Genomic DNA, 8,221 nt, shown 5'->3' with positions numbered 1-8,221 from the left:
TGGATTCTAGAACCTACTCGACGAGTTGGAGGACCCAACTTGACGAGTTAAGGCTGGACCTGAAAACCCTAATTTGTAGGGTTTGTACCCTATTTAAAGGACCTTAAGTCCTCCTTCCAACCTCCTTACCACCTTTTCACGTCCAGAAGCAAACCCTAATCGATCTAACCCTTATTTTGAGTGTGTGTGTGAGGCTAAAAGTGTGTGTTTGGTGCATTTCTTGAAGAGGGTTGAAGATTTAGAAGCTTGGAACGAGAAGGGGCTTGTAGATCCAACATCTACATCGTTTTGGCTTTCATTTGAAGGTAAAAAGTCATTACCTTGATCATTCTCTTGTTAGATCTCTTCATTCAAGAGTTTAGGGCCATTTCTAGCTTATTCTTGAAGAATTTCTGGTTTTGAGCACGATTTGAAGTTGAAACTTCAGATCTGGACTCCTCTAGGCCCTTATAGACATAAAGCCTTAAGCTTTATGAAGCTTTGACCCTCCTCCATGTCCAAAACCTCTTCCTAAGGGTAGCTTTGAGTGTTTTAGCTTCTTGGAGCCTTGCATGCACGTAAAGTTAACAACTTTACATGGTAACTACACCCTAGGAGGCTAGATCTACAGTTTGGAGCCTTGGTTTCACTTAAAAGCGTCTAAATGAGAAAAGGACTGAAGGAACTCGACGAGTTGCATAGTCAACTCGACGAGTTGGATGAGGGTTTCCCGCTTTCTGGATTCTGCATGCACTTAGCGAGTCAGTGAGATAAGTCGACGAGTTGGTTAGGGTTTTCCTGACATACTGAACACTGCATGGACTCGACGAGTTGTCTGGTAACTCGGCGAGTCGACTGGGTTTTTCGCGATTCTCTGAGTTCTGAAGGAACTCAACGACTTTGTAAGCTGCACTCAATGAGTTGGGTCAACATGGACTGTTGACCTTGACCGTTGACTTTGACTTTGACCAATGGTTGACCAGTTTGACTTCTGAGGGTATTTTGGTAATTTGGGGATTTATGGAATCGGATCAATGGTGGTTGTAGGTGTTGGTGTTTGGAGCCGTGTTTCGGGAGTGTGATCTTTCCAATTCAGTTCGACATTATGAGGTGAGTTTTCCTCACTATACTGAAAGGTCGAAGGCACCAAGGCTGGCCCTTTGGATTGTTATCCTGCTTTATTGTTAGTGTGGTCTGTTAGATCGGTATCCTGATAGATAGGATGTTCTATGTGGTTATGATCAGTTAGATTGGTATCCTGGTAGATAAGATGTTGCTATGCTTAGTGATCTGTAGATCAGTTTGTCTGTCTGTAGACTGTTATGTGATTATCTGATATATGTGCACATGATTGATTGGTGGTTGAGGCTTATCTACTTGTGCGAGATCCAACAGACCGGGGCATTCCAACCTGATGGTTGTGGGCCGAGAAGTATTCCATCCCAAGGATGATTGGACTCATAGTATGTGGGCATTCCAACTCGATGGTTGAGGGTCGAGGGTATACCATCCCGAGGATGATTGGACCCATAGTATATTGGCATTCCAACCCGATGGTCGAGGGCCTGGGGCATTCCAACCTGATGGTTGATTGGGCCCATAGTATGTTGTTATTATATTTGTGTTATTTGTGTTTTTTGTGCGGGTATTTTGAGGGAAACTCACTAAGCTTCGGGCTTACAGTTTTGGATTTTGTTTCAGGTACTTCGGATGATCGCGGGAAGGCGAAGGCGTGATCGTGCACCTCCTCACATTTTATGATTTTGATTTCTGGGATACTCTGATATGAACTATTTTGGAAACATTTTGTAGTAAATAGTGGTTTTTGAATGCTTGAAAAAGTTTTAAATTTTCACGAATTTTATGGATGTTACAGTTTGTAGTTTATGAATCAGTTGTGCATTGGTTTACCCAAACACATCTTGTAACTAGTTGTTATAAAGAGTAATTTCATGCATGGTTTGGTTAGTAAATTGTATGACTATATAGTCAAAGCAATTTGTTCCTTTTGCCTTAATAGGAAAAGCGATATCTCTGGGCCACTCGATGATTTATTGACGACATATGAAGTGCTTGGTCGAGCCCATACTAAACTGATGTTTTCAATTAGTAGTATGAATTTAGTCTTCATAAATCAGGAAATCAAGAAACGGAATCTTGGACTATGAGATTGATTCTAATCCTTGTCTAACGTCCATACGATATCTTGTAGACCGAAGGAATAACTGATCACTTTTATTAGGGCTAACATATGATTTGAATCAAGTTCGGCAGTGGCTTTGGAAAGAATGCTTTGTTGTTTAGTTCAAGGTTTATACTTGCAATTATAGTTATTGACTTATCCAAGTGGGAGACTATTGGATTAAGGTGTCTAAGCCAATAACTAAATTGATATATTCTTGTAGTTAAAAGCAAAGTCCTTTTTGGGTTGCCCTCATAACTAGAACTTAGTTAGAATGTCATTTAGAGAAAGAGAAAGGATGTTAGTTTATTAGTTTATTATATGATTAATAAATTGTAATAAATGATTTTTTAATATATTATGATTAATATATTAATTGGAAATAGATAATTGATTTATTAATTTATAAGGTTAATAAATTAATAAGAAATCAATTAGAATTAATTAATTATTAATCTGAATTATTCTGAAATAAATTTGGGATTAATTGGAATTAATTAAAGGTGCAAGGGGTGAAATGTAATTGTTCATAGTTGAGCAAAGAAAGGCAATTCTAGAACCTACCATCAAAGTGGACGGTTTTGGGAGCCTTTGCAGGGTTTCCAGAAGGCTCCTGGGTGATAAAAAGGAAATGATTTGAATTGGGATTAAATCTATTATTTAATCATTCAAATCTTACTTTGTCCCTAAGTTACCTAAAATATAAATAGGACCCCTTTGGGACCTCAAATTAGTTCATACTCTTCCCACAAGGATACCTTGTCCAGAAATCTCCTCCCTCATCTCTCCTTTTGTCCTCTAGTTCAAGGGTTTGGGTGTGAGCATTAGAGGCGTCATCCTTTTGGTGCTAAGCTTTCCAAGACCTACACTACAAGGAAATTGAAGTGATTTGTTTATTAGAACAAATCAAAATGTATGTAACTCTATACTTGGTGATTTCGAATTTCACTAGGGGTTATGCTAGTGCAGGTACACTCATTGGATACTTCACTTGCACTAATATGGTCTTACCCACATTGTCGAATCTACCACCATCTCGTACGTGAAACCTTTCATGTTATAACTCAAAATAAATAACCATTTAGATTATGAATCAAAGTCATATATAAAATTCATGTAACTATAACTCTTCACAATCATGTTCTATACTGTCTACAAGCAACGATTCCTTGGTATCTTTCAATATCTTAAAATGTTCTTGACAGTTGTCTAGCGATTTCAGTTGAGCCAATTTCTGATCCAATCTCACAATGCTCAAAATATCTAAGACATCAGAATAAGCACAATTCATAGCATTCATGATCGATCCTATATCCAAAGCATATTAGACTCGACTCATCCTATCATTTTCATGACTAGTACAAATGACCATTTCAGATTCACTCAACTCCTTGCAATGAAGAATATGAATAATTTCTTTGGAATTTTCCAAAAAAAAAAACTTTCAACACATTATGCTTTGACTAAATCCTATTAAACATTTTGATATATACTTTTAGATCTAAATACCAAGTATCAATGTCGCTTCTCCTTGTCCATCATAGCGAAACAACTCTCTAGCTTTTGCACTTTGCAACTTAGAGACAATGTTTCCTATGAGTGGTATTAACATCAACATGCAATATCAGGAATACAACGACACTCCCACTAGATTTAACATGAACTCAAGACTCATCTGGACTTCTAGAAGGAAACCACTCTTGACTTCCTCATGGAAGAGCAGATTCTTGTTACATGATGCTTGTCTAAATCTACGAATAAATTTCTCAAGCCTACACACCTTATTTGGATACTTTGTATGTTTAAATCCTTTCAGAATATGTTATATATCGTTTGAAAGTTTCCTATTAAGGAAAGTCGTTTAAACATCCAGTTTACCATATCTTTAACCAAAGAAGGTAACAATGGTAACAAATAACCAAATAAAACTTTCTTAGCTACCGTGTAACGTCCCATTTTCACAAGCAAAATTTTTCATTTTTAAATAAGATAAAATCATCATTTACATAAAACCCAAGTTATGAAAACCCATTTGTTCGAAAATATTATTGTTTGAAAATCAGAGTGATATAAATACTACGAAATCTCCATTGTTGCTGATGAGTGTGTACAATCACACATTCGCCTTTCCACGATCACCAATGATACTAGAAAACAGTTAATCCACAACTATAAGCCAAAGCTTAGTGAGTTCCACTAAAATATCACATACAACACAACATAAATAAACAACTATGTGTCATCAGCAACCTTGGGGACTATCAGTACTCCTAAAGGGTTAACAGAACGCCCTATGGGCTAACAACACATCATGTGGGTTATCAGCAACCCTGGGAACTATCAACCATCCTAATGGGCTAACAGCACTCCCTGTGGGCTAATATCACACCCTATGGGTTATCATGAATTTGTGAATGAGAAATACAAGTTTCCTATCTTCATAGGAATCAATGGGAGAATGGAAAATTGCTCAAGTGGGCTGTTGGGCGTAATCGTAAGAAACACTTTTCATTTCATCCCTGTAGTTCCGCTTCTTGCTCTAAAAATTAGGAAAGACTTGTCGGAAATCGCCAGTTGGCTTGGTCCGACCAAGAAAGGCATGGGACTCTTTGGGCACCAGTAGTCCCAAAGGGCTAACAACACCCCTTGGAGCTTTCATCAACTCAATAACACATATCAACATTCAACAAATAAGAATATAAACACAGTCAACATCTACACTAGTCTACCTACATGCTAAAAAATGTGATGCTTGTCAAAGACATAACAACATCCTACATTAACCAACAGAACCTCTACATCCTATCATCTCCCTTTGGCCATTCATGAAGTAGAGGATGGATATAGTGGGCAAATTGTCGGTAGCTCCTCGAGGAAAATTCTTCATGCTAGTGATGACCGACTACTTCTCGAAGTGGATAGAAGCCGAAGCTTTTGATCAGGTAAGAGACAAATAGGTACTCTCATTTATTAAACGCAATATCTTAACCAAGTTTGTGATCCCTGTCGAAATCATATGCTACAACGGATCCAGTTCATAAGCAAAAGGACAGGAGACTTTTTCACGAGTTGGGGAATGAAAATGATAATGTCCACTCATGTTCACCCTCAAGCCAACGGTCAAGCAAAATCTAGCAACAAAATCATAGTCAATAACTTGAAGAAAAGGTTAGATGAAAAGAAATGAAAATGGGCAGAAGAACTTCCTTTCGTCCAATTGGAAGATAGGACCACTTCCAAAGTATCCACATGCCAAACCCCATATTCCTTGGTGTTCGGAGCAGAAGCAATGTTCCCTGCTGAAGTAGTGATCCCGACAACAAGATACCTACTTCAAAGTCAAGAAAACAATGATAGGATCCTGGCCTAGGATCCTAATACTATTGATGAACACAGGGATCTTGCCAAGATATGCATCGCTGCTCATCAATAGAGAATCACCAAGGCATACAACAAGAATATAAAAGTCAAAAGATTCCAGATAGGAGACTTGGTATTAAGGAAAACATTCCAAAACACCAAGGATCCTAGTGCAAGTAAACTGGCACCTAAGTAGGAAGGACCATATCTCATAGATGTTGAAGCAGGTGATGTGTGTGAAACGAACTAGTTTTAATCCTAACAAACTCAAATAAAAACAAACACACGCAGGCAGTGTACCTATCGATAACAATTTAGTTTAAGCAAGTAGGGTATCGAACACAGGGAACGATAATAATTAAACTAACTACTAAATTTATCTAATTAAAACTAACAATAAAAAGAAGGGTTTTCTCTAGTTTTGCAAGACTAGAAACTTAAATAAATGACTAACACTCAAACTAAAATAACTAACAACTAATGCAAATAAAAGGTAACTAGATTCAATATTAAGAGAGACTTCTGTTTAGGTTCGAATAATTTATTCCAGTGGTTAAATTCATGGCAAGTGCAATGGATTAAATTGTCATTAGCTACCGATTTAATGTGATTAGGTTCATATTAATTATTACTAATCCTTAGCAAACTAATTAATTCAAAAAGTGGCCAATTAATTAAACTAACAAGATTACTAGATTACAGATTCGGATCAAGTGAGACTAGTAATATTAACTAAATTTATCAATTTAATTAACTCATGTATGGTTGTTCATTATACATGCTTACACATTGATTTACTTATTTTTCTAGTTAACCCTAGGTTCATAATTACTAAAACTAGGCATACAATATTGTATTCACAAATCCGTATGATTCAAGCAATTAAGATGATATTCATGCAACTCAATAACTTGACTACTAACAGAAAAATAATCATAATCAACACATAAGGGTTTTTAACAAGCTTAACAAGACAAATTTACCAAATCTAATTAATCCAACCATAAAATCAAACCATAATTATAAATTCATCTAGCCTAAACAGAAGTTATGAGTTTTAGCTCATATTTACAGCAGAAAACCTCTCAAAAACTAAATCTAATGGTTGAAACATATTCTAATCAAAAGATTAAGGGAAAGAGAATGAATTTTGCCTTTAGATCTCTTGAAAATTGGTATCTAGGGTGCAATCTCGAGTTTCAGAGCTCCAATAATCCTTTTCTTTGCAAATTAGTCGCTCCAAAGTTCCAGAGAGAGGTCCTTGTCTCATGAATTTGTGCCCTTTATATAGTTTTCTAAAAACAGGGGCGATTCGTCGATTCCATAGACTGACTCGCCGAGTCTCTCACTTAAAATTCGTGTACGGTAAGGAACCTGATGGTTCGAGAATATTCGTGTCTACTCGGCGAGTCGATGACCAACTCGCCGAGTTCTTCACTTTTTAGCTTCATTTTCTGCTTTCTTTATTTCCTGAGCTTCTGTTTGCTAATCCCGCTTCCTTTTCAACTCGAGCATGTCTTTTAGGCTGAAAATACAATTTAAACACAATTAAGTACCTTTTGTTCAATAATTAGGACAAATTAGCCAAAAAGTATTAAGAGTTTAGACAAAATATATAACTAAATATGCACATATCAAAATACCCCACACTTGACTTTTGCTTGCCCCCAAGCAAAACTGAAATTTAACACACTAGTACCACATAAGACAATTATAATCAAACCTAACCATTATGCCAAGACCACAACGCATGCATTTGTGTCTAAAATTTTTCCTAAAGACCCCCCTAATCCTAAATACTCACAATCCTCATAAACACTCGCCCACTTCTTTTGAACAATGCTCATTTTATGCATCCCTTCGAACCCATCCACGGAAAACTTCCTTAACCTTAAGTCATTTTTGGTTAAACTACCAAGCATACATAAATTCTAGAAAAATTACAACTTTGATACCACAATGGAGCTCTTTGAATTCTTCACTTATTTGATCTTTGATCTCTTTGAATTCACCACTTTCTTTGTTTGATTTTTGGTATCTTCAACTTTTGAATTTTGATCTTCATACTTCATACTTTAATTGCTCCAAAATTCTTTAACTTTTCGGTAATTTCTCTCTCTCTTTTTTTTAAACATATACCTCATTTTTTTTTCACTCAAAACCTACATGCTTAAGCAAGGAGCTTAACTTCATCCTTTATTGGTTAAGGTATTAGTCTTCCTAGATACATTACACGATGTTAAACATATTGCATCCCTCAAACTAAGCGAGATTATGTTTTTGTCCCATGATTTCACTAGAATAAAGGGGGCCACAAATGCATTATAACGTGTATAGGCTCAACTAAACATTTGGGTCCTCATATAATCATTAAACACAATACTAATATGAATCCTAATTGCTTTTACAAATTTTTTTCCTAAATTAACCCTAGCAATTTGTATGCAAATTTTTTAAAATTAACTAAAATTCTAAATTTGACTAAATGTAACCAACCAACCTCTACCCCACACTTAATTTATGCAATGTCCCCATTGCATATCATGCATGATAAAAACATAAAAGTAAAGAGGGAATTGGAACAAACTCTCCTGGGATAGTAGTGGCGAGGTTGATCTTCTTCATTTAAAGCTCCATCTTCAATTGACTTTAGGAATGGGAACAACTCATCCATACCTCGGGCGTCAAATCTCATGTGTA

This window comes from Lactuca virosa, chromosome 8 (assembly GCF_052849685.1).
Source record: "Lactuca virosa cultivar CGN04683 chromosome 8, Lactuca_virosa_CGN04683_v6, whole genome shotgun sequence".
In the NCBI taxonomy this organism is placed as follows: domain Eukaryota; kingdom Viridiplantae; phylum Streptophyta; class Magnoliopsida; order Asterales; family Asteraceae; genus Lactuca; species Lactuca virosa.
The sequence above is the reverse complement of the archived record's forward strand: the minus strand, read 5'-3'. Positions refer to the sequence as shown.